The 24,639-nt window shown below is 39.3% G+C and overlaps 1 pseudogene; it reads left to right on the forward strand.

Moving 5' to 3' along the window:
- The first annotated feature begins 3,812 nt into the window (after positions 1-3,812).
- Positions 3,813-21,905, forward strand: LOC102482454 (obg-like ATPase 1; annotated as a pseudogene).
- The last annotated feature ends 2,734 nt before the right edge of the window (positions 21,906-24,639 follow it).

Genomic DNA, 24,639 nt, shown 5'->3' on the forward strand with positions numbered 1-24,639 from the left:
GTACAGTTGGGAAAGGTGCAGCCACCAGTTTCTGACGCCGGGCCAAGACTTCCCCTCTGCGCGTCCTAGAAGGGAGGCTAATTCAGGCCAAGAGGCAGAGGGTTAACAAAGTTATCCAGTTAAAAAATGTGCATTCGCACCTGACTTTGCTAACCTCTGAGGACTGACTTTCCTTCTTGCCCCACTGGGAGGAAGCAGGCACACTGTCTGTAAGGAAATGAGGGCGATTGTTTTTATTTTTTGTTTGGTTCTTGTTTTTTTAGATTTTTGCCATAGGGCTCCTAGGCTTGCTGGAGAGAGACAGAGACAGAGAGAGGGCAAGTGAAAAATCATTCCCCAGGGAGGTGACCACATCGCAATCCCTTCTCCTACATTCTCTTGGGATTTTGTGCACGTAGGCACACGTTCAGCATGTTTTTCAAGCTGCTGGTCCAGGACTCCAACTGCGGAGTTTGCCAGGTGGGGTCCAGCACATTAATCACCATGTTGATCATTTTAAAGCAATTTACATGTTGTTGACTTACAGAATATTTACACTGATCTCATTTATTATTTAGATCCAGAGTTCAAAATCCTGTCTTACAACTTGGAAAAGAAGAGGTAAGAGCTCTTTTCCTAGGAGGTAAAGTGTAAGCAATTGTGTGAGAGAATTTGTAACACTGACACATTACATACTCTCATACACAGACTCCTCCCCGTTCCTTTCAGCATGAGGTCACAATCTACACAGGAAAAACACTATGGGTGGAAATGAAATTTTTTTTTAAAAGAGTTTTGTTATAGGGCATGTGTGCCCACAGGAGCAGAGAGAGAGAAACAGAGAAATCACCCCCTAGGGTTGATGACTATGCTATAACCCCTTCTCTTCCATTCTCCTCTTGGGATTTTGAGCACACATGCCCATGTGCCTGGTGGGTTTCTCCAGGTCCAGGACTCAAAGAGTCAGCCATGTGGGAACCAGTGTCTTAATCATACCTTAACTACCATGCTACCTGCTGGCCCATGAATAGTCCTTTTAAAAATTTTTTTTTATTGTCGCTTTTTATTTACTTTATTTCATGATAGAGACAGAGGAAGAGAGACAGAGAGAGAGAGAGACACTCCAGTTGGAATTTCCTGCCAACATCTACTTCCAGCCTCAGTTGGCATGCCCATGGGGGTCTCAAGATACAAACCCAGGACCTTTCCCATGTGAATCCAGTTGCAGTACCACTCTGCCACCACTTGGTCCCCCAAATACACTCTTAAAGTTGTGGATCACACTGTCTTCAGAGTAGATCTGGCTGCTGACATAACAGAGCCCCCCAAAAATGTGCTCATTGCTGATGTTTTTGGTCAAAACATGAAAAATCTGGATGCCATTATGGTTCTTACTTGAATGTTCTTAAGGAAACTAAGCTGGGTACTGAGAGGGTCATAGGACATGAGGCTAAAGACGATGGGGGACAAAGCTCACCACCCAGAAGGAAGGTTTATGAAAAAGTATTCATGAAAGGAAACAGACCAACTCTGGGTCCCTCAGTTTGTTTCTGCTCGAAAACTCATTTCCAGATGTTTTCCTTTGGCTGTACTGTCTCACTCCAAAGTGTACTCCCTTGTAGTCTATCTGTTTAATTATAACACCTGGCTTTCTTACTCTGAGACCTTTGATTTTTCCTCCCTCCTTTTCTTATGTTTCATCCATACTGTGAATCTGAGTACCAGGTCAGTATGAAGTCATAATCCGTGGTTCTTACTCCACCGTATTATCATTTAAGAAAAACGACACCAAATATGAAAATTACACTAGATAGATTCACAATCATGGAAAGCATTTCAAAAGCAGCAACAGCGATAAAAATCTAAGTCTTTAGAAAAGTAGATCTGAAAAGCACCAAATAAGTCAATTTAGAAGATTATGGGTGTCGGGAAATAGTGTTGCTAATGCAGCTAAATCTCTCTGAAAATGAACATGAAATTATCATCTATTTAGAGATATTTATTAATTTTTTTCCTGAAACCACAGTGCAATACTTCATTTCCTAAACAAATTTCAAAGATGTAATGCTAGTGAATGTCCCATCTTATATATCAATATTTTAGATAAATGAACCTGTGTAAAATTGGGTATAAATAAAACCTGGATGGACAAGTGATTAAAATAAGTCATTTTTAATGGTTTACATAGAATACAATTTATCCTAATACCATAAGAACATCATGACAAATAAAAAAGAATATTTTTGTGATGCAAATGCTGTTTCTAATGCACAATGTAACAAGCAAATGGAGAAAATGTATTAATACATTGAATTGTTATTTGAAATGCAAATACACATCCATGTATATGTACACGGATAACTATTTTTCACACTCCTTTTTCTAACACCTATTGTAACATAGGAGTAAGAAGTTGAACAGGAGACAGCTCGGTAGCAGCAACTTTTTTTTCTCCCCAAGATATTTGGCTGTAGAGTGCATAAGCTTGTCAGAGAGACAGAAAGCAAAAAATCACCTTCCCCCGGGGGATGACCATGCTGTAATCTCTTCTCCTGTATTTTCTTTTTGGGATTTTGGGCATGCATGTACATATGCCTAGTGTGAGTTTTAACGGGAGTCCAGCGATGTGACCATTATGCCATTTGCTGGTCTCGGCAGCAGTAGCTTTTGAGGAATGACTTGGAAACCAGTTGCCAGGAACTCTACCGCAGGCTCTTTACCACCTGGGCAAAACCGTTGCACCTCTCAAAGCCTCTACCTCTTCATCTGTAAATAGAGGCAGCTGGACTAGGTGACCTTAAGATCCAAAAGCCTATTGATTTCAAGGGGATGACAAAGCACAGACTATGCTGTAAAAATCATTGTCAATACTTGAGAAATAACTTGGATAGTCATATTTTCCCCTTCCTTTATGGTGGTAAGAGAGAGAGGGAGGGAGAGAAGGATAGGTGTTTTTGGTTGGAACCCACTGTGTCACGACCCTCCTCCCTGTCTCCACATTGGCTAGGATTATATGTGGTATAAACCAACGTGCTCAAGTTGGCCAGGGTATGGAACTCAGCCTCCCATGAGGCTTCCAGCCTCCTCAGCAGCAGTGCTGCTGGTGACTGAGCTGATAGTCATATGTTTTGAGAACATTATGGTGGCCAAAAGACTTGCTTATTTTTGTATAACTTCCTTCCCCTGTACAATCTTTTTTTTTCTTTTTGAGAGGTTTTTGCCTTAGAGCATATGCACACCAGAGCAAGAGAGAGACAGAGACAGTGAGAGGGAAAGTGAGACCCCCCCCCCAAGGGGAATGGCCACGCTGCAATCCCTTCTTCTCCATATCCCTCTCGGGATTTTGAGCACACGTGCACACGTGCCTGGCATGATTTTTAAGCCACTAGGTCTAGGACTTGAACCATGGTCAGCCACGTGGGAGTCCAGTTATACAACTGCGGTGCCATCTGCTGGTCTCCCTGCCCCATACAATCTTAAATTTACTAATTTTGTAGGCTTGAGAAAAGAATAAATGATACAAACAGAAGACATTAAAAACCTTTAACATCTTGAGGTTCTTTCGATTTATTTACTGTTGTACTGTAGGGATAGTATGGGGTGTTTGGTTTTGGCTTGGACATACCACAGACTCTCAGGTCTCTTTGAAGGTGTTGCCTTGCAGAGACCAGAATATTCCCACCTATGATGTCATAACTATAAGTAAACATACCTTTGCTTGCAATGTCTTGTGAAATTATAGATTATCATTAACCTGTATCTGTAAGTTATCGTTATAAATATCACTTGTACTTTTGGTACATGTGCTATTGCAACTGGAATTTATTTTGCCAATGTGGCCGCGGCCGGCCCGCCTCCGCCCGCGGGGGGCGCAGGGAGGTAAGCCCGCGCCCCCGCCCCTTTCAGCACTCGGAGAGCTCTCCATCTCTGCCCGAGTCAGCAGTGCACCCCGGAAAATCCCCCCAGCTGTAATCAGGCCAGAGGCACCGGAGTGATGTCATTGTTTGTGGAAATCTGTCTGGCTCTGGAAAGGGAATTACAGAGTGTGTCGCTCTCTGAGGCCCCGAGAGGAGCTGGGGCACCCGCCTCTTCCTTGCAAAACAACGAGCTCTCTCTCTCTCTTCCTCTTCCTCTCTCTCTCTGTCTCTGACTCTCTCTCTCTCTCTCACACACACACACATACACACACACACGGCGTACTGCCTTCCGTTCTCCCGATAACAAAGCAAATATTAAACCTCCTCCTGCTAGTTTGCAATTCCCAGGGGGAGATTTGTTCCCCTTTCTGGCCCACGGAAGGTTTTTACTTATTTTTATTTTTTATTTTATTTTATTTTTTGAGAGGTTTTTGGTATAGCAGTGACTCGGGGAGGCAGGAGAGCAGGATCCAGCTATTTTATTTTATTTATTTTGTAGGTCCAGGCAGGGTAGGAACAGAGCAGCTGGGAAGCCCAGCAGGAGACGAGGCGCACTCCCGCCAGCGTTTGCGAGGAGAGGCGCTTTCAGGAGTCCCGGCTGGCCGCCCAGACCGCCTTCAGCAGAGAGACGCGACAGGGATGGATTGGGGACATGAGGCTGGGCTGCACAAGGACAGTGAGGGTACAGTTTGGAAAGGTGCAGCCACCAGTTTCTGACGCCGGGCCAAGACTTCCCCTCTGCGCGTCCTAGAAGGGAGGCTAATTCAGGCCAAGAGGCAGAGGGTTAACAAAGTTATCCAGTTAAAAAATGTGCATTCGCACCTGACTTTGCTAACCTCTGAGGACTGACTTTCCTTCTTGCCCCACTGGGAGGAAGCAGGCACACTGTCTGTAAGGAAATGAGGGCGATTGTTTTTATTTTTTGTTTGGTTCTTGTTTTTTTAGATTTTTGCCATAGGGCTCCTAGGCTTGCTGGAGAGAGACAGAGACAGAGAGAGGGCAAGTGAAAAATCATTCCCCAGGGAGGTGACCACATCGCAATCCCTTCTCCTACATTCTCTTGGGATTTTGTGCACGTAGGCACACGTTCAGCATGTTTTTCAAGCTGCTGGTCCAGGACTCCAACTGCGGAGTTTGCCAGGTGGGGTCCAGCACATTAATCACCATGTTGATCATTTTAAAGCAATTTACATGTTGTTGACTTACAGAATATTTACACTGATCTCATTTATTATTTAGATCCAGAGTTCAAAATCCTGTCTTACAACTTGGAAAAGAAGAGGTAAGAGCTCTTTTCCTAGGAGGTAAAGTGTAAGCAATTGTGTGAGAGAATTTGTAACACTGACACATTACATACTCTCATACACAGACTCCTCCCCGTTCCTTTCAGCATGAGGTCACAATCTACACAGGAAAAACACTATGGGTGGAAATGAAATTTTTTTTTAAAAGAGTTTTGTTATAGGGCATGTGTGCCCACAGGAGCAGAGAGAGAGAAACAGAGAAATCACCCCCTAGGGTTGATGACTATGCTATAACCCCTTCTCTTCCATTCTCCTCTTGGGATTTTGAGCACACATGCCCATGTGCCTGGTGGGTTTCTCCAGGTCCAGGACTCAAAGAGTCAGCCATGTGGGAACCAGTGTCTTAATCATACCTTAACTACCATGCTACCTGCTGGCCCATGAATAGTCCTTTTAAAAATTTTTTTTTATTGTCGCTTTTTATTTACTTTATTTCATGATAGAGACAGAGGAAGAGAGACAGAGAGAGAGAGAGACACTCCAGTTGGAATTTCCTGCCAACATCTACTTCCAGCCTCAGTTGGCATGCCCATGGGGGTCTCAAGATACAAACCCAGGACCTTTCCCATGTGAATCCAGTTGCAGTACCACTCTGCCACCACTTGGTCCCCCAAATACACTCTTAAAGTTGTGGATCACACTGTCTTCAGAGTAGATCTGGCTGCTGACATAACAGAGCCCCCCAAAAATGTGCTCATTGCTGATGTTTTTGGTCAAAACATGAAAAATCTGGATGCCATTATGGTTCTTACTTGAATGTTCTTAAGGAAACTAAGCTGGGTACTGAGAGGGTCATAGGACATGAGGCTAAAGACGATGGGGGACAAAGCTCACCACCCAGAAGGAAGGTTTATGAAAAAGTATTCATGAAAGGAAACAGACCAACTCTGGGTCCCTCAGTTTGTTTCTGCTCGAAAACTCATTTCCAGATGTTTTCCTTTGGCTGTACTGTCTCACTCCAAAGTGTACTCCCTTGTAGTCTATCTGTTTAATTATAACACCTGGCTTTCTTACTCTGAGACCTTTGATTTTTCCTCCCTCCTTTTCTTATGTTTCATCCATACTGTGAATCTGAGTACCAGGTCAGTATGAAGTCATAATCCGTGGTTCTTACTCCACCGTATTATCATTTAAGAAAAACGACACCAAATATGAAAATTACACTAGATAGATTCACAATCATGGAAAGCATTTCAAAAGCAGCAACAGCGATAAAAATCTAAGTCTTTAGAAAAGTAGATCTGAAAAGCACCAAATAAGTCAATTTAGAAGATTATGGGTGTCGGGAAATAGTGTTGCTAATGCAGCTAAATCTCTCTGAAAATGAACATGAAATTATCATCTATTTAGAGATATTTATTAATTTTTTTCCTGAAACCACAGTGCAATACTTCATTTCCTAAACAAATTTCAAAGATGTAATGCTAGTGAATGTCCCATCTTATATATCAATATTTTAGATAAATGAACCTGTGTAAAATTGGGTATAAATAAAACCTGGATGGACAAGTGATTAAAATAAGTCATTTTTAATGGTTTACATAGAATACAATTTATCCTAATACCATAAGAACATCATGACAAATAAAAAAGAATATTTTTGTGATGCAAATGCTGTTTCTAATGCACAATGTAACAAGCAAATGGAGAAAATGTATTAATACATTGAATTGTTATTTGAAATGCAAATACACATCCATGTATATGTACACGGATAACTATTTTTCACACTCCTTTTTCTAACACCTATTGTAACATAGGAGTAAGAAGTTGAACAGGAGACAGCTCGGTAGCAGCAACTTTTTTTTCTCCCCAAGATATTTGGCTGTAGAGTGCATAAGCTTGTCAGAGAGACAGAAAGCAAAAAATCACCTTCCCCCGGGGGATGACCATGCTGTAATCTCTTCTCCTGTATTTTCTTTTTGGGATTTTGGGCATGCATGTACATATGCCTAGTGTGAGTTTTAACGGGAGTCCAGCGATGTGACCATTATGCCATTTGCTGGTCTCGGCAGCAGTAGCTTTTGAGGAATGACTTGGAAACCAGTTGCCAGGAACTCTACCGCAGGCTCTTTACCACCTGGGCAAAACCGTTGCACCTCTCAAAGCCTCTACCTCTTCATCTGTAAATAGAGGCAGCTGGACTAGGTGACCTTAAGATCCAAAAGCCTATTGATTTCAAGGGGATGACAAAGCACAGACTATGCTGTAAAAATCATTGTCAATACTTGAGAAATAACTTGGATAGTCATATTTTCCCCTTCCTTTATGGTGGTAAGAGAGAGAGGGAGGGAGAGAAGGATAGGTGTTTTTGGTTGGAACCCACTGTGTCACGACCCTCCTCCCTGTCTCCACATTGGCTAGGATTATATGTGGTATAAACCAACGTGCTCAAGTTGGCCAGGGTATGGAACTCAGCCTCCCATGAGGCTTCCAGCCTCCTCAGCAGCAGTGCTGCTGGTGACTGAGCTGATAGTCATATGTTTTGAGAACATTATGGTGGCCAAAAGACTTGCTTATTTTTGTATAACTTCCTTCCCCTGTACAATCTTTTTTTTTCTTTTTGAGAGGTTTTTGCCTTAGAGCATATGCACACCAGAGCAAGAGAGAGACAGAGACAGTGAGAGGGAAAGTGAGACCCCCCCCCCAAGGGGAATGGCCACGCTGCAATCCCTTCTTCTCCATATCCCTCTCGGGATTTTGAGCACACGTGCACACGTGCCTGGCATGATTTTTAAGCCACTAGGTCTAGGACTTGAACCATGGTCAGCCACGTGGGAGTCCAGTTATACAACTGCGGTGCCATCTGCTGGTCTCCCTGCCCCATACAATCTTAAATTTACTAATTTTGTAGGCTTGAGAAAAGAATAAATGATACAAACAGAAGACATTAAAAACCTTTAACATCTTGAGGTTCTTTCGATTTATTTACTGTTGTACTGTAGGGATAGTATGGGGTGTTTGGTTTTGGCTTGGACATACCACAGACTCTCAGGTCTCTTTGAAGGTGTTGCCTTGCAGAGACCACCTATGATGTCATAACTATAAGTAAACATATCTTTGCTTGCAATGTCTTGTGAAATTATAGATTATCATTAACCTGTATCTGTAAGTTATCGTTATAAATATCACTTGTACTTTTGGTACATGTGCTATTGCAACTGGAATTTATTTTGCCAATGTTCTCTGAATGAACTGAATGAAATTTTTGTTGGGGAAAAAAGTAGACTTTTGAGTAATTAAAGAAACGCTAACTACCCAAAGTGTAATTGGAATTCTCTCATTTCGAGGTACTGCTAGGGAAAAGACTTTGGCTTCATAGAGATTCTCTAATTCAGATGAAGTTTTAGGGAAAGGGCTTTGGATCTGCAGAACATCTGGTCAAGAAAACCTACTACTGGTGTGTGGGGATGGGAGGTGGGCAAGCCAGAAGCAGATTAAGGAGAGGGTGCAGGACCTTCAAATATTCTTTGGGCCATTAGGGAAACGATCTTATTTTTCTGTTGATTTCTCTTAATTGTGTGGGATGTGATCTGTTGTAGAATAAAGCATGTGCAACTGAAGGTTATAATTTAAAATGCAGATTTATTAAAATCAGATTGGATTTTTCCATTTCTACTGCATTCATTCTGAGCAATTTCAGTGCAGTAATGATCTTTCATTGGGCTGCAACAGTTCTCTGTCATAATGTTCTACTGACTCTTTCAAATATATTATTATTATTATTATTTTTTTTTTTTTTAGAGAGAGAGATTTTTGCTGTAGGGTATGTACGCTTGCTGGAGAGACAGAGAGAAATAGATAAAAATAGAGAAATCACACCCCAGGGGAATGGTCACACTGCAATCCCTTCTTCTCCATTCTCCTCTTGGGATTCTGAATATACATGCACAATGTGCCCAGCATGAGTTTTAAGCCACTGGGTGTCGTACATAAACTGTGGTCGACTTCATGTGAGTCCAGCAACATAACTATTACCCATCTGCTGGTCCCAAGTAGATTCTTCTTGATGACTCTGCCCTTCCTGGTCCCTCTATCTCAAGCAATACTCAAGCTTTTTGAACTGTTACAATCATTTTATAGATTTCTGCCATATTTTGAACTCAGCATTGATCAAGTTTTGATTCTTTCATTTTTTTTTCCTACAGACAAGTCTTATTTTCCAAAATCTTAACCTTATTTTCTTGTAGTATTTATCTACACTCTTATATTTCCTGTAACTTAAAATTCAGGGATTCGAGTGCTTGGGAAATTTTGAGTTCCTCAGTAGTTTTTGCCAATGAACACCTTTTCCTTAAATGACTTTTTTTTTTTTTCTCCATCAGTTGAAAATTCTCATCTGACTTTTGTTTTGTAAGTCATGTTAAATTAATATAATGAGGCGAATTCATGGGGCTTTATCAAGTGTTTTATTATCATCAAGGTATTGAATTTAGAGTGCTTTGGGTTATATTTGTTTTGTAACTTCATCAGCAAGTCATCCAATTTATTCAGACTAATCGACTCTTCATAAACAAAAGCTACTCTTTGCTTCTTTATTTTCTGGGACAGTGAAAATTTATTTCATGTGCTAATTCAGATTTTATTATTTTGATAGGATTTGAAGTAGCTAAAAATCAAGGACCAAGGGCCTTTTTAATCTTCTTTTGAAAATTAGGAACACATTGCTATTCACTATCTTTAGATTCCTCTTTAGGTCTACAGGACTACAAAATAATGTTTGCTCACTTGGAAAATTAATTAGTTATTTCTCAGGGCTTACAGAACATTGCTTATTGTTTGTAGAAAGTGATTATCTACTCATGAATTTTTTATCTTGTATTATTTCTCTTTTCTTTTTCATAGTCTTTAAAAATGTGCAGTAAATCTTCCTCAACTCTCTTTTTAAATAATTAGAGAAATTATATTTAACAGGGATCTTTTAAAAAATACTTTTCAAATTACCTATAGAATAGAAATAATTCAGAAAGGACAAAGTACATAGCTTGTTAGCAAATAAAAACCAGAATTTAGGAAGATTAAGTTTGATGCATAAAATAAAAGTTCAAACATTAAAGCATATATACTAATAGTTCTCTGAGGTCATTTTTGTCCATAATAATGAAAGATAAGATTCAAGGAAAGTCATTACTTTGACTGGAACGTTTGGTTCATTTTATACTATTCAGTATCAATTTGGATAACCTAGACAAGGTAAAAAAATGATGTGTAATGTTATTTAACATGCTGGAAGAACTGTTACAAATTTATGACTGTGCTCTCAGATATACTATATACTTTGCATAGTTTTTGAAAATGTTTTATCCTTTCATGGTTTGAAGCTCAAGGCATAATCTATTTTTAGTAAACTTCATTATCGTGTAATATCCATTTTATCTTCTGATAGTTGGGCTAGTGAACTAAAAAGTATTCCTTTACAGATAGATATTTCTAGAACTAGCCACTTGACACAATCCCTAGTGACTGCAGGTTTCTTTTCTCTCTTAAAATTTTGTAATCAAGATTAAAATTCCTATAAGACTTAGAATATTCTTCATTTCTAATAACACACTCTACCACGCATTCATTTATGCTAGAGATTGCATGTCAGTGGCATCCAGTTCACAGACATGTTTTGTATGGATCATAGTGTTAATAAAAAAATCAATCATCTCCCATAAAAAATTCAGAGATGTGGCTTCTTTTGGAACAGCCAAAGATTCAGCAACACGCTTAAGATTAAGAGTTAGTAACTACTCGTCTTTCCATCCCATGTAATAGAGTCAGAATCCTCACTCAGTTTCTTTTGTAGAAAGTGATTATCTACTCATGAATTTTTTATCTTGTATTATTTCTCTTTTCTTTTTCATAGTCTTTAAAAATGTGCAGTAAATCTTCCTCAACTCTCTTTTTAAATAATTAGAGAAATTATATTTAACAGGGATCTTTTAAAAAATACTTTTCAAATTACCTATAGAATAGAAATAATTCAGAAAGGACAAAGTACATAGCTTGTTAGCAAATAAAAACCAGAATTTAGGAAGATTAAGTTTGATGCATAAAATAAAAGTTCAAACATTAAAGCATATATACTAATAGTTCTCTGAGGTCATTTTTGTCCATAATAATGAAAGATAAGATTCAAGGAAAGTCATTACTTTGACTGGAACGTTTGGTTCATTTTATACTATTCAGTATCAATTTGGATAACCTAGACAAGGTAAAAAAATGATGTGTAATGTTATTTAACATGCTGGAAGAACTGTTACAAATTTATGACTGTGCTCTCAGATATACTATATACTTTGCATAGTTTTTGAAAATGTTTTATCCTTTCATGGTTTGAAGCTCAAGGCATAATCTATTTTTAGTAAACTTCATTATCGTGTAATATCCATTTTATCTTCTGATAGTTGGGCTAGTGAACTAAAAAGTATTCCTTTACAGATAGATATTTCTAGAACTAGCCACTTGACACAATCCCTAGTGACTGCAGGTTTCTTTTCTCTCTTAAAATTTTGTAATCAAGATTAAAATTCCTATAAGACTTAGAATATTCTTCATTTCTAATAACACACTCTACCACGCATTCATTTATGCTAGAGATTGCATGTCAGTGGCATCCAGTTCACAGACATGTTTTGTATGGATCATAGTGTTAATAAAAAAATCAATCATCTCCCATAAAAAATTCAGAGATGTGGCTTCTTTTGGAACAGCCAAAGATTCAGCAACACGCTTAAGATTAAGAGTTAGTAACTACTCGTCTTTCCATCCCATGTAATAGAGTCAGAATCCTCACTCAGTTTCTTTCCTTCCTCTTTTTCTTTTCCTTCCTTCCTTCCTTCCTTCCTTCCTTCCTCCTTCCTTTCATCTTTCTTTCTCTTTCTTCCTTTTTCTCTCTTTATCTATCTTTTTCTTTTTTAACAGAGCTATTTATTTGTTTAACTTTATTTGACATTATTATAATTTTAAAATTTGCTACAGGGTATGTGCACTCACCACACACACACACACACACACACACACACACACACACACAGAGAGAGAGAGAGAGAGAGAGAGAGAGAGAGAGCAAGTGCCAGGTCCAAGACTCAAACCGCAATCGGCCATGTGGGAGTCCAGCATCTTAACTTACCATACCAACACTCCTCACCCAGTTTCTGAATTTATGTGTGTCACATTCCTGACCTGGTCTCTAAAGTCATCTGAGTTTGTGACACGACTTCTGTTCTAAACAGTCTAGATGGTCTCAATTCATTTGCTGCAGAATTTTAGAAAATATTATCTTTAATAGGACATATTTAAATTACATGGAAGTAAAGGTATATTCTCTAAATAATTATTAGTACAGATGGTTAAGAAAAATTAAACCCAGCCTTCTATAATATAGACTTCAAGGCAATGGAAGCAGTTTTAGACAAAGGCATTCTATATCTACAATTGACAACACATTACTTATCTTCTTTTGTAGAGGAAACCTTTGCAAATGTCCAACATGGTTAGTTTCTATGTTTTATATTTTGCTGTGATGTAATCCTTAGAGCAACTCCAGGAGAAGATAAAATCAGGATGGTAAATATGAGAAGAATAAGATGTTAAAATAGAGTATAAATTAGTCTATAAATGCTCGAGAGAGCTGATAGTGGTGTTGTGGGAACATTGTGAGACTGGAAGTAAATGTTCTCCTTGTTTGATGTTGGTTCTGTGACACTTCAGTCATATGACCTGAAATAACTCACTTTACTCTCTTGACCTCAACCTAAATTGGGAGTAAGGATTAGTTGCTTAGATGGATTGTGTCTAATTAATGTTTAGGGCTAGTAATCAATATGCTGAACAAAGACTTTTTTCTCTCATCCACTTATTGTATGCTGGCTGTACAACCTATGCAATGATGCATGAAATGGAGAAGTGTGATAATACAAAGTGTGGCAGTCAGCAGTTACCACTATAATGCCATGTAACAAATCATCTTTTTTTTTTTTTTCTTTTTTTTGGAGAGGTTTTACTATAGGGCGTGTGCGCTAGCCAGACAGACAGACAGAGACAGAGAGATAGAAAGCGAGAAATCACCCCCCAGAGGGGATGGCCATACTGCAATCCCTTCTCCATTCTCCTCTCAGGATCTTGGGCATGCACGCTCACGTGTCTGGCGTGAGTTTAAGCCACCGGGTCCGGGACTCGAACCGTGGTCGACTACGTGGGAGTCCAGCGACATAGCCATTACGCTAACTGCTGGTCCCGTAACAAATCATCTTAAACTAAATGTTTTGCATATGTTATATTATTATGATAGTTTCCTGTGGTTTGGCTGATCTAGGCAGGGTTCTATTGTTAGCGTTACTTCAGGCTGTGGTTAGGCTTAGTTTGGATACAGACTGTGTTTGGTTTATGTCTGCTCTACATGTCTTTTCTTTGAATTCCAGGGTAAAATGAAAGTGGCTACCCAAGCCATGCTAATTTTATAGCTTATTACTGGATCCTAAAGCCAACCCAGGCAAAAATGTATATGTTTCATAGTGTCCACTAATAGTCTACTGGTTAAAGGAAGTCATGTGGCCAAGTCTAACACTGTTTATACTAGGAGGATGAAGGAAAAGAATAGTTGATGAATAACAATCCAGACTATAACACAAAGCAAGGTCCAGCATTCACAGATATCCTTACTAAAAGCTGTATTTTTGCAAGTTAGTATAATTTAAGGGATAGTCTTTGAAGGGTTAATTTTTAAAATTACTATCTATAATGCATTTTGTGAGTGTTGTTTTAAAATGTTGAGAAAGAACATTTTGATAATCTCATTTCTGTGTGGAAGAGTGAATCACTCTCCTTTTGGAGGCCTGGAGAATTTGAGTGGGTGTCCTTTAGACATTTTCTTTGGAATAGCCAGCTAAGCATTATTGGGGTCTGAATCTGACATGAATGGAAATGTGCAGTGTCTGACAATAAAAGTGAGGATTATCTGGCTTTCAAATAGACCAACTCAGACTCAACTATGATAAAATGTACAAAGCTCAGAATAAACAATAAGTAATGAAATCTACTTGAGTGACCTTATACGTTGAGACACATTCCAAATAGTAATTTCCCATTTGTATTAACCAGAATTGTGCGTGTGTGTGTGTGTGTGTGTGTCTGTGTGTGTGTTTGTGTGTGTGTGTGTGAAGCAATAGAACTACAACTTTAACTGACTTAAACCATAAAATAAATTTCTTGTTTCATATTCTTCCAGAGTCCACAGGTAAAGAAAGAGTCAGGCATGGCTGTATGCAGAGCTATTTTCGTCTTTACTTTTGGGGTCTGTTGTCTTGTTTGTTGGCTTCAACTCAGAGGAATAGGGCTTCTTCTTTTTTAAAAAATAATTATTTATTTTATTTTATTTGTTCATTCATTCATTTTTTTTTTTTTGGAGAGATTTTCACTGTAGGGCGCGTGCGCTCGCCAGACAGACAGAGAGAGACATAGAGACAGAAAGCGAGAAATCACCCCCCAGGGGGGATGGTCACGCCGCAATCCCTTCTCCTCCATTCTCCTCTCGGGATCTTGGGCACACACGCACACGCGCCCGGCGTGAGTTTTAAGCCACCGGGTCCGGGACACGAACCGCGGTCGACTACGTGGGAGTCCAGCGACATAGCCATTACGCTAACTGCTGGTTCCCCATTCATTCATTTTTAATTTGACCAGACAAAGGTACAGAGAGAGAAAGAAGGGAAGTGAGAAAGCAATCCATCAGGTCCGGGACTCAAACCATGGTGGGATCAGCAGTTAGTGTAATGGCTATGTCGCCGGACTCCCACGTAGTTGACCACGGTTCGAGTCTCGGACCCGGTGGCTTAAACTCACGCCGGGCGCGTGTGCGTGCATACCCAAGATCCTGGGAGGAGAATGGAGGAGAAGGGATTGCAGTATGGCCATCCCCCCTGGGGGTTGATTTCTCACTTCCTCTCTCTCTGTCTCTCTCAGTCTGTCTGGTGAGTGCATGCGCCCTATAGCAAAAACCTCTCTCAAAAACAAAACAAAACAAAACAAAACAAACAAACAAAAACATGGTTGGCCATGTGAGAATGTCAAGCACCCTAACCACCATGCCCTTTTTTTCTTTTTTCCCTAATTTGCTTAATCTTACTTATCATTTTTAAATTTTCTATTGAACATGTGCACTCATCAGAGAGACACAGAGAGCAAGAGAGGAAATGTGAGACAGCAGATCATCAGGTCTGGCATCTGGCCATGCAGAAGTCTAGTGCCTCAACCACTGTGCCACCCCATGGCCTTGGAAGAGGGCTTTCTATCCCCAGTCATATTTATGAAATCTTGGAATAATAGCTCATTAACTTGGCTTGTAGTATGAGACCAATTGTTCCCTAGTTATAAGACTGGAGGATTGGACTCAACTCTCAGCTAAGCCTGTGTGTTGTCTTTTCTTGGAGCTGACCCATGATGTTAGCCTAACCTAAACCACATGAACCGAGACTGAAGATGTTTTTATAAGACAAAGTAAAAGAAGGGGCTCTTCCCAGAGAATGAGGCAAGGATGTCGGACATAAAAATATCAGGCAGTCTATTACAATTTATGTTCATGTAAGATGGACAATGCATTGGGATGAGGGACAATTTATGAAGTAGAACTATACTGAAGGTACTGATTAAAGCTAAAATGTTGTAAATGGTCTGGTGCTGTCCTGACACATGCTCTAAATGTCAGGTAGAGATTGACATTAGGTGCATTGATTATTTATTTGTGAATGTTAAGAAGGACTGTTTCATGTGGATGGGCTCAACAGCAATGATAGCTCTTAATCAATGGTGTAAACATGTAATTTATGTCTGGTGACTTGTTGACTTGGCGATGATGGGTTGACTTAGCTGGTTAGAGTATAGGGGTGACATAGCCAAATCACAGATTCCATCTTCATGAGGCAAAGTCAGTGAGTCATTTTCTTATGTAGCAATATGGAAATGCCAGGACTCAAATGGTGACAGAGATAAACCTTTAAGAAGACTGTTGAGAAATGTATACATGGTGGAATATTCATTTTGCAAGCTAAGTAATATATGTGATTAAATGTATAAAAGAAATCAAAATAACAAATATATTTTTAAAAAATAAGATATGTATTTGTGCTAGAATGTGCCTTCATATTTATTTCATTGGCAGAGTAAGGAGGGTTCTTGTTCTCAGTTCCACATGAGATGACAAAATCATCTTAACTTTCACCACTGCCCACAGCACTTGATGTATAATTACATTGTTTCTTCAAGGTGCCCTTATTATTTCTCCTCTCATTTTTCCCAGGAGACATGCACCAGGAGGAGCTGGCGAGTTTCCTTGGCAAGAACAGATGAATAAATAAGGAGCATGAGCTTGCGTCTTTTAGCTGAGGTGATTTGTCAAAACCCACAGCACCTGGCTATTTTCAGATCTGAAGAGTTATGTTCAACCTTAATCAAAGGGAATTTTGAAAGATAAATCATTTGAATGAATCAAAGAAAAGATTTTTGTAGAACATGAAGTCAGTTGTTCACATATGTCTCAATGTATTGGCCTGAAGTCATTCAATGTATGCTATAGTATTAGACAATGATGGATTGCCTATTCATGTTTGTCCAATTTACTGAGTGGTGAGTGGTGGTGAGTGTTAGTGAGTGAGGAATCCCATTAAAAAGCCAATGGAACCCCATTAGCTTTTTTGGGGGGGAGGTTTTTTTTTTTTTTTTTTGCTATAGGGCGCGTGCGCTCGCCAGACAGCAGATAAGAGAGACAGAAAGCGAGAAATCACCCTCCAGGAGAGATGGCCATGCCGCAATCCCTTCTCCTCCATTCTCCTCTCGGAATCTTGGGCACGCACGCACACATGCCTGGCGTGAATTTTAAGCCACCAGGTCCGGGACTCAAATCGTAGTTGACTACGTGGGAGTCCAGAGACATAGCCATTACGCTAGCTGCTGGTCCCCCCATTAGCTTTGATACTCAGGAGAGTACAAAATATCTGCGTGAGAGACACCTGAGGGTCAGTCTCAGGCTATAAGTACCAGATGGTGAATACAGGTAAATTGGGTTTGATAGTTTGATTTAAGTTTACAGTACTTTAGCAATTTTTCAACAATATTATATATATATTATTATATAGATCCCAACAGTGCATATGCTAGATGTCTGGTTATTTTTGTTTCCCCTTCATATCTCCTTTCCATCCTTCTCCACTGTGTGTTGTGCCTAGAGATGAACTTTTATGGACCATATCAATGAGAATCATTGCTTTATGGCTTCCTACTAGATTCATTCAACAGGAGACACTTCAAAAACTTGAGGAGTGAGATAGAATCATCCCATGGTTTTAATTTTTCTAGGCTCCTTCTTTGTTGTTCCCTTGTGTTGACTTTGTCACTTTACCAAGTGCTGTAGTTCCTGTCAAAGAGCTCTCTGCAGACTCTATTCACCATCCCCTTCTCTTGTCTCTTTAAGCCTAACAGGATAATAGTCCAGTGCATTGCCGATTCCAGAGGCTTTGGTACACTCCATTGTATTTTATTAATCCTTCTATACATTTGAGAATAGTCTCTTAACAAACTCTCTTCAGAGACACTCTCTGACTGACATATTACCTATGCTGTATATTTTCAGAACATAGAATACATTTACATTAAACTTATAACCCAAACAGATCTCAGCCTTCTGGAAGGCTGGCTGGGTGAACACAATAACCAACATAAAATGATGAAAACATGACATATATTGGGGTAAAAGGAATAATGTTGAGAAAAACCATGTTAAGAGGCATAACAAAAAATGAGAAAAATCAAGATTTGGGGAGAAAGTCCCTAAGAACAAACAACTGGGATTCCACTTATGAACAATCAGGAAATTATAACACCTAATGGCTAGGAAGCTACAAAGAAGAGGAAGGAGGACGAGGAGGAGCAGGAGGGGTAGAAGTGGTAGGAGGAGCAGGAGGAGGAAGTCGCTGAAGAAAATACATGTGGAGACAGGTGGCTTATGGCGGTAGAAGGAAGGACCCTGCTAGGCCACAGCGTTTTGAATCACCATCTATTGCCTAAGTGCGTTGGCCTTGTCCATGGTGCTGGTCAGGCCACAGAGCTGCACTTTTCTCATTCTGCACATTAGGTGAGCTGGAAAACTTTGTGCTTACATGATGTGCTTTCAGACTTGCCCAGAAATTACTACTAAAGCATCTTCCAGAAGAGCAAACTGTACCAGGCTAAAAGAAGAAGGGGCAGGGGAGTATCTCATTTGTCTCTCAACTATTATACGTTTGAACATGGTTGATACTAGCACTACTGTTAGTATTGATCTGAGCATATTACCGTGCTAAAACAATTTGCCATAAAGAGAGGTGCAAGGTGAGAACTCTGAGACGCAGTTTAAATATAAGAGAACAGGGTGAGAATAACTCTTAAGTCCACAAGATGGAAATACTTCAAATATTTGTATACAAACATAGTACTGAATTTCTTTTATTTATTTCACTACTTATCCTGGGCCAAGAGATGATTACTTCACAAAATGATATGTCTGAAATATGATGAAAATTGTTAAAAAAAGGATAAAAAATAAATTAGCTAGTATATCAAAGGATCGTGTGCTTTTTTCTTTTTGGAAGAAACAACAACTTCTAATATTTTACTTTATCATATCCCTATTACTTATAACAACAGTTGCCGAGGGAAAGAAGTAGGTCTTTTGTTTATCTTTAATCTAATACTTATTAAAAATGTTTTTTCTCTGGAAAATAACAAATGTATAATCAATGGGAAAAATGTGTCCATCTGGCAGCTTTGAGGAATTTTGCAGTTCTGATATTAAAAATATCTAATGTAAAATATGGGATTTAATATTAATAGAAGCATTGGAGTGACTTTAGAAAACTTCTCCTCAGATTAGAATGAATGTGGTGCAGAAGGGAGAAAGATCTGGAATGAATGACAAGGAGAAGAATATTAATCTTATAAGGCTGCAAGACAGAAGCAAGCAGTGTCTTCCCAGTTTATGATCAAGTTCTCAGAAAGCACAGTAGAAACTTACAGTCACATTTCCAATGATCATCACGTGGACATGCAAGCACTTGAAGGCCACCTTGTTCCACCTCTTGCCTTTTGTGTTCTGATTTTGGAAAATCTCGGGTGTGGTAGCATGAACATTGAAGGACTTCAATACAATGGATTTTCAACTTTATCAGAATGATGCTGAATAAATTGTGCAACTTTTTGTTACTCATTCCCCCCCCCAAAAAAAAAATAATACATGAGCTATTTGGCTTGCAAGGTTATCTTGATTTTTAAATAAGTGTGCATGATTATGAAATATACATAAATAAATGAAAAATTATTCCGGAAATCAGCAGAGTATCTTTGACTCCTTGGGGTCTGAATATAGTTGTCCCAAACTCAAACTGGCTGGTCTGGGAAAATCCTAATGTCCCAAAGTATCTAAAAGTTCCTGGAGACTACCTACTCATATTTGCTTTTGCTGCTAAAGTCCTGTGTACCCATTGGTGACTCTCCACAGCACTGCATTAACCCAGATGTATTAACCCTCGGAAATTTCTTCTTTCAAGCTTGCATATCCAAACCCATGAAGATGCTTAACCATACCTTTGTTATAGAGCTAGCAAGAAGCTTCCTCTATAGAAAGCTGGAAGCTATAGAGTCAAAAGATTACCATCATTTTAATGACCTCTAATAAAATAATTGTACAACAATGGAACTATGGATACCTCCATAAAATAGCACAAACATAAATCATCACAATACACAGACTGTACTCAGATGATGTGTAAGTACTAAGTGGTGTAGTCCAAAGAAATGCTGAAGAGACCATACTCGGGAAACTAGAAAGAACTTTTCCATCTCTGGGGTGGCTTACTCACGTTAGTAGAGGAGAAATGGAGAAATTCTGTGATGTGGCCACCCTTGCACACTTACCAGATGTTTTCAAGCAAAATTAGGTTCAGAACATCTGGGACAATAGTCTTTCTTTAGACATTCTTAGGATCTTTACTGAGGGTCTATTTGATGATTTGGGTCAGAAAGTTTGGATAATGATGCTAGGGAGGATGTAAAATGAGGATTACCTCTTTTTCTTATCCTGGTTCAGATGAGATCATTGGTAGTTTGAACCCATGATTGAAATAAGAGGCTATATTTTCACAATTGAAACAAAATTCCACCTGCTCACCAGAGCCTGGTATATGGACAATAAAACAAAGACCTTAAGATATAAAATTTCAGTGTTCTCGCCCACCCCGAGCACAATGCCCCCAAAAAGGGAGGTGATGGAATTAAACCACCCCAATCATTGGAAGATTTGGAACCTCACTGAAAATTGGTATTGTGGGATTGCCAAATGTTGGGCAATCTACCTTCTTCAATGTATTAACTAATAGTTAGGCTTCAGCAGAAAACTTCCCATTCTGTACAATTGATCCTAATGAGAGCAGAGTACCTGTGCCAAAAGAAAGGTTTGACTTTCTTTGCCAATACCACAAACCAGCAAGCAAATTCCTGCCTTTCTAAATGTAGTGGATATTGCTGGCCTTGTGAAGGGAGCTCACAACGGGCAAGACCTGGGAAATGCATTTCTATCCCATATTAGTGCCTGTGATGGGATCTTTTATCTAACATGTGCTTCTGAAGATGATGATACCATGCACGTTGAAGGAAGTGTAGATCCTATTCGAGATATAGAAATAATACATGAAGAGCTTCAGCTTAAAGATGAGGAAATGATTGGGCCCATAATAGATAAACTAGAAAAGGTGGCTGTGAGAGGAGGAGATAAAAAACTAAAGCCTGAATATGACATAATGTGCAAAGTCAAATCCTGGGTTATAGATCAAAAGAAACCTGTTCGTTTCTAGCATGATTGGAATGACAAAGAATTGAAGGTTTGAATAAACACTTATTTTTTACTTCAAAACCAATGGTCTACCTGGTTAACCTTTCTGAAAAAGATTACATTAGGAAGAAAAACAAATGGTTGATAAAAATTAAAGAGTGGGTGGACAAGTATGACCCAGGTGCCTTGGTCATTCCTTTTAGTGGGGCCTTGGAGCTCAAGTCGCAAGAATTGAGTGCTGAGGAGAGAGAAGTATCAAAAAAAGAAACCTGTTCGCTTCTGTCATGATTGGAATGACAAAGAGATTGATTTTTGAATAAACACTTATTTTTGACTTCAAAACCAATGGTCTACCTGGTTAATCTTTCTGAAAAAGATTACATTAGGAAGAAAAACAAGTGGTTGATAAAAAGTAAAGAGTGGGTGGACAAGTATGACCCACGTGCCTTGGTCATTCCTTTTAGTGGGGCCTTGGAACTCAAGTTGCAAGAACTGAGTGCTGAGGAGAGACAGAAGTATCTGGAAGCGAACATGACACAAAGGGCTTTGCCAAAGATCATTAAGGCTGGGTTTGCAGCACTCCAACTAGAATACTTCTTCACTGCAGGCCCAGATGAAGTACGTGCATGGACCATCAGGAAAGGGACGAAGGCTCCCCAAGCTGCAGGGAAGATTCACACAGATTTTGAAAAGGGATTCATTATGGCTGAAGTAATGAAATATGAAGACTTTAAAGAGGAGGGTTCTGAAAATGCAGTCAAGGCTGCTGGAAAATACAGACAACAAGGCAGAAATTATATTGTTGAAGACGGAGATATTATCTTCTTCAAATTTAATACATGTCAACAACCGATGAAGAAATAGATTTTAGTTCTTGCTCAGATAAATGTACACCTCCAAAAGGCATTTCTTTCTGTAATTAAAATTTCTGAAAACTGAAGGGACAAATAAAGATGAGGGGATGAGAATCTTCTACAAACAAATTATTTTTGTTTGTTTTAAATTAAAATACTATGTACCTCCGATAAAATGCAAGTTCACTAAATGTGAATAGCTTTGCTTTTCATGTGATTAAGACCCTACTCCAAATTGTAGAAGCTTTTCAGGAACCATATTACTCTCATGACACTTCATTAATCTCCATCATGTATGCCAAGCCTGACACATTTGACAGTGAGGACAATGTGGCTTGCTCCTTTTTGAATCTACAGATAATGCATGTTTTACAGTACTCCAGATGTCAACACTCAATAAAACATTTGACAAAACCAAAAAAAAAAAAGATATAAAATTTCAGTTAGATTAAGAAACTAAGTTCAGGAGATCTACTGTACCACCTGGTGACTATAGTTATTAACAATGTATGTATTCTTGAGAATTACTAAGAGAGTAGATTTTAGGCATTTCCACACAAAAATATAAGGATGCAAGGTAATGCATATGTTAATTACCTTGATTTAGCCATTCTGCAATGCATATATATTTCAAAAAAGTTCACAATAATATATAGTTTTTATTTGTCTGTTAAAGTATGTAGGGGCAGTTCTGGCCCAGTGGCAATGCACTGCTCAAGAGAAGCCATATGCCATATGGTGACCAAGGTTTGAATACCCAGCCTGGTCAGCCTAAAGCATGGCAAGTATGGGGCAAGTGACTGAGATCTTGCCTGGAGAACCGGGACAGAATAATTTGGCCATAAGTTGATCTAATTACTGGCCACTGTAACAAAAAAGAAGGCCACAAAGCAGCATACAAAGCAATTCCTATGAGAAAGAAGGAATGTATCCTTAGTCATTTACTTTTTTATTTTTTTTCCTCTTTCTTTTTTTTTATCAGGTCGGAATGCAGTCCTCTGTGATTTTTGTTCAGGGACCTCTTAGTTAAACGGGGTCTGAGTTTGCTAGAGCCTTCTCCCTTGTGTGTTTCTAGACTAGATTTGGCCAAGAGAACTTTGGGAGAGATTTGGAGGGCTAAGCAGGAGCCCTTAAGCTATGAAGGTCGTGGTTGGATGGAGAGTGACAGTTGCAGAAAGCAGACCTGGTAGCTTTGAAGCCAGACATCCTTAGGGCATGACTTAAATCAAGGCCAGGTGCTTTTCTTTGAACAGTGAATCGATGTTTTTCAATACTGTGTTTTCCAATCAATTATTTCTCCAACTGTGGAAACCACTCCCCACTGGAGAAAGAATCCTCCTAATGGAGTCTAAAAGTTGAGAGAAGTCAGTTCTCTTTGGCACTTGCCTTAGTGCAGTGATTAAGCATTGTGCAGAGAGTATCGGGTCAGTCAGAGAAAGCTAGATCTCATGTGACTAACTAAGGTTCAAATCACAGCCCCAAAAGCTTGAAAAATATGCTGGGTTGGGACTAGCAGTTAGCGTAATGGCTATGTCGCTGGACTCCCATGTAGTCAACCGCGGTTCGAATACCGGACCTGGTGGCTTAAACCTCACACTAGGAGCGTGTGCATGTATGCCCAAGATCCCGAGAGGAGAAGGGAGGAGAAGGGATTGCGGCATGGCCATCCCCCTTGGGGGGGGTGATTTCTCGCTTTCTGTCTCTCTGTCTCTCTCTGTCTATCTGGCGAGCGCACGCGCCCTATGGCAAAAACCTCTCCAAAAATAAAAATAAAAATAAAAAGCTGGGCATTTGGAAGGTGCCCAGGATCCAATGGAGCAATGAAAGAAAAAAGGATGTGGTATGACAAGACTCCGTCTGTGGAGGAAATGTGTTTCTCTCTCTCTCTCTCATAAACATATGCTCTCTGGCATTTTATATACATATATATACATACATACACACACATATATATATGTGTATGTATATATATATATATGTGTGTGTGTATGTGTGTGTGTGTGTGTGTTTGTGTGTGTGTGTATATATATATATATACACAATGTATGTATTCTTGAGAATTACTAAGAGAGTAGATTTTAGGCATTTCCACACAAAAATATAAGGATGCAAGGTAATACATATGTTAATTACCTTGTAGCCATTCTGCAATGCATATATATTTCAAAAAAGTTCACAATAATATATAGTTTTTATTTGTCTATTAAAGTATGTAGGGGCAGTTCTGGCCCAGTGGCAATGCACTTCTCAAGAGAAACCATATGCCATATGGTGACCAAGGTTTGAATACCCAGCCTGGTCAGCCTAAAGCACGCCAAGTATATATATAAATTCTTTCTTCTTCTTTCCAAGGTTTTCCTCCACAACCCACTTGTACTGCTTTGTAGTTCAGCATGGGGATGGGGGTGACCTGAGTTTGAATGATACTCCTGTTGGATGCTGTCGGAAGAAAAGGGAGGACTTAGCCACACCTGCAGAGCAAGAGCTGTGGTCGATTAAGAGGTGGGAAAATGAAATACTTAAACCTGACGAAGAAGCTAGGATTTGGGGGGAGCCAGGAGAGAGTGCTGCTTATCTATTGGAGGAAGGGGAGGTAAGGCAATAAAAATGTTTTTTCCAGGAATGCAAGATTGGCTCAACATAAACAAAACCATAAATGTAATACACCACATTAACAGGAAAAAAGACAAAAAACCATATGGTCAAATCGATTGATGCAGAAAAAGCATTTGATAAGATACAAC

This window comes from Tupaia chinensis, unplaced genomic scaffold (assembly GCF_000334495.1).
Source record: "Tupaia chinensis unplaced genomic scaffold, TupChi_1.0 Scaffold000101_1, whole genome shotgun sequence".
NCBI classification, from domain to species: Eukaryota; Metazoa; Chordata; class Mammalia; order Scandentia; family Tupaiidae; genus Tupaia; species Tupaia belangeri.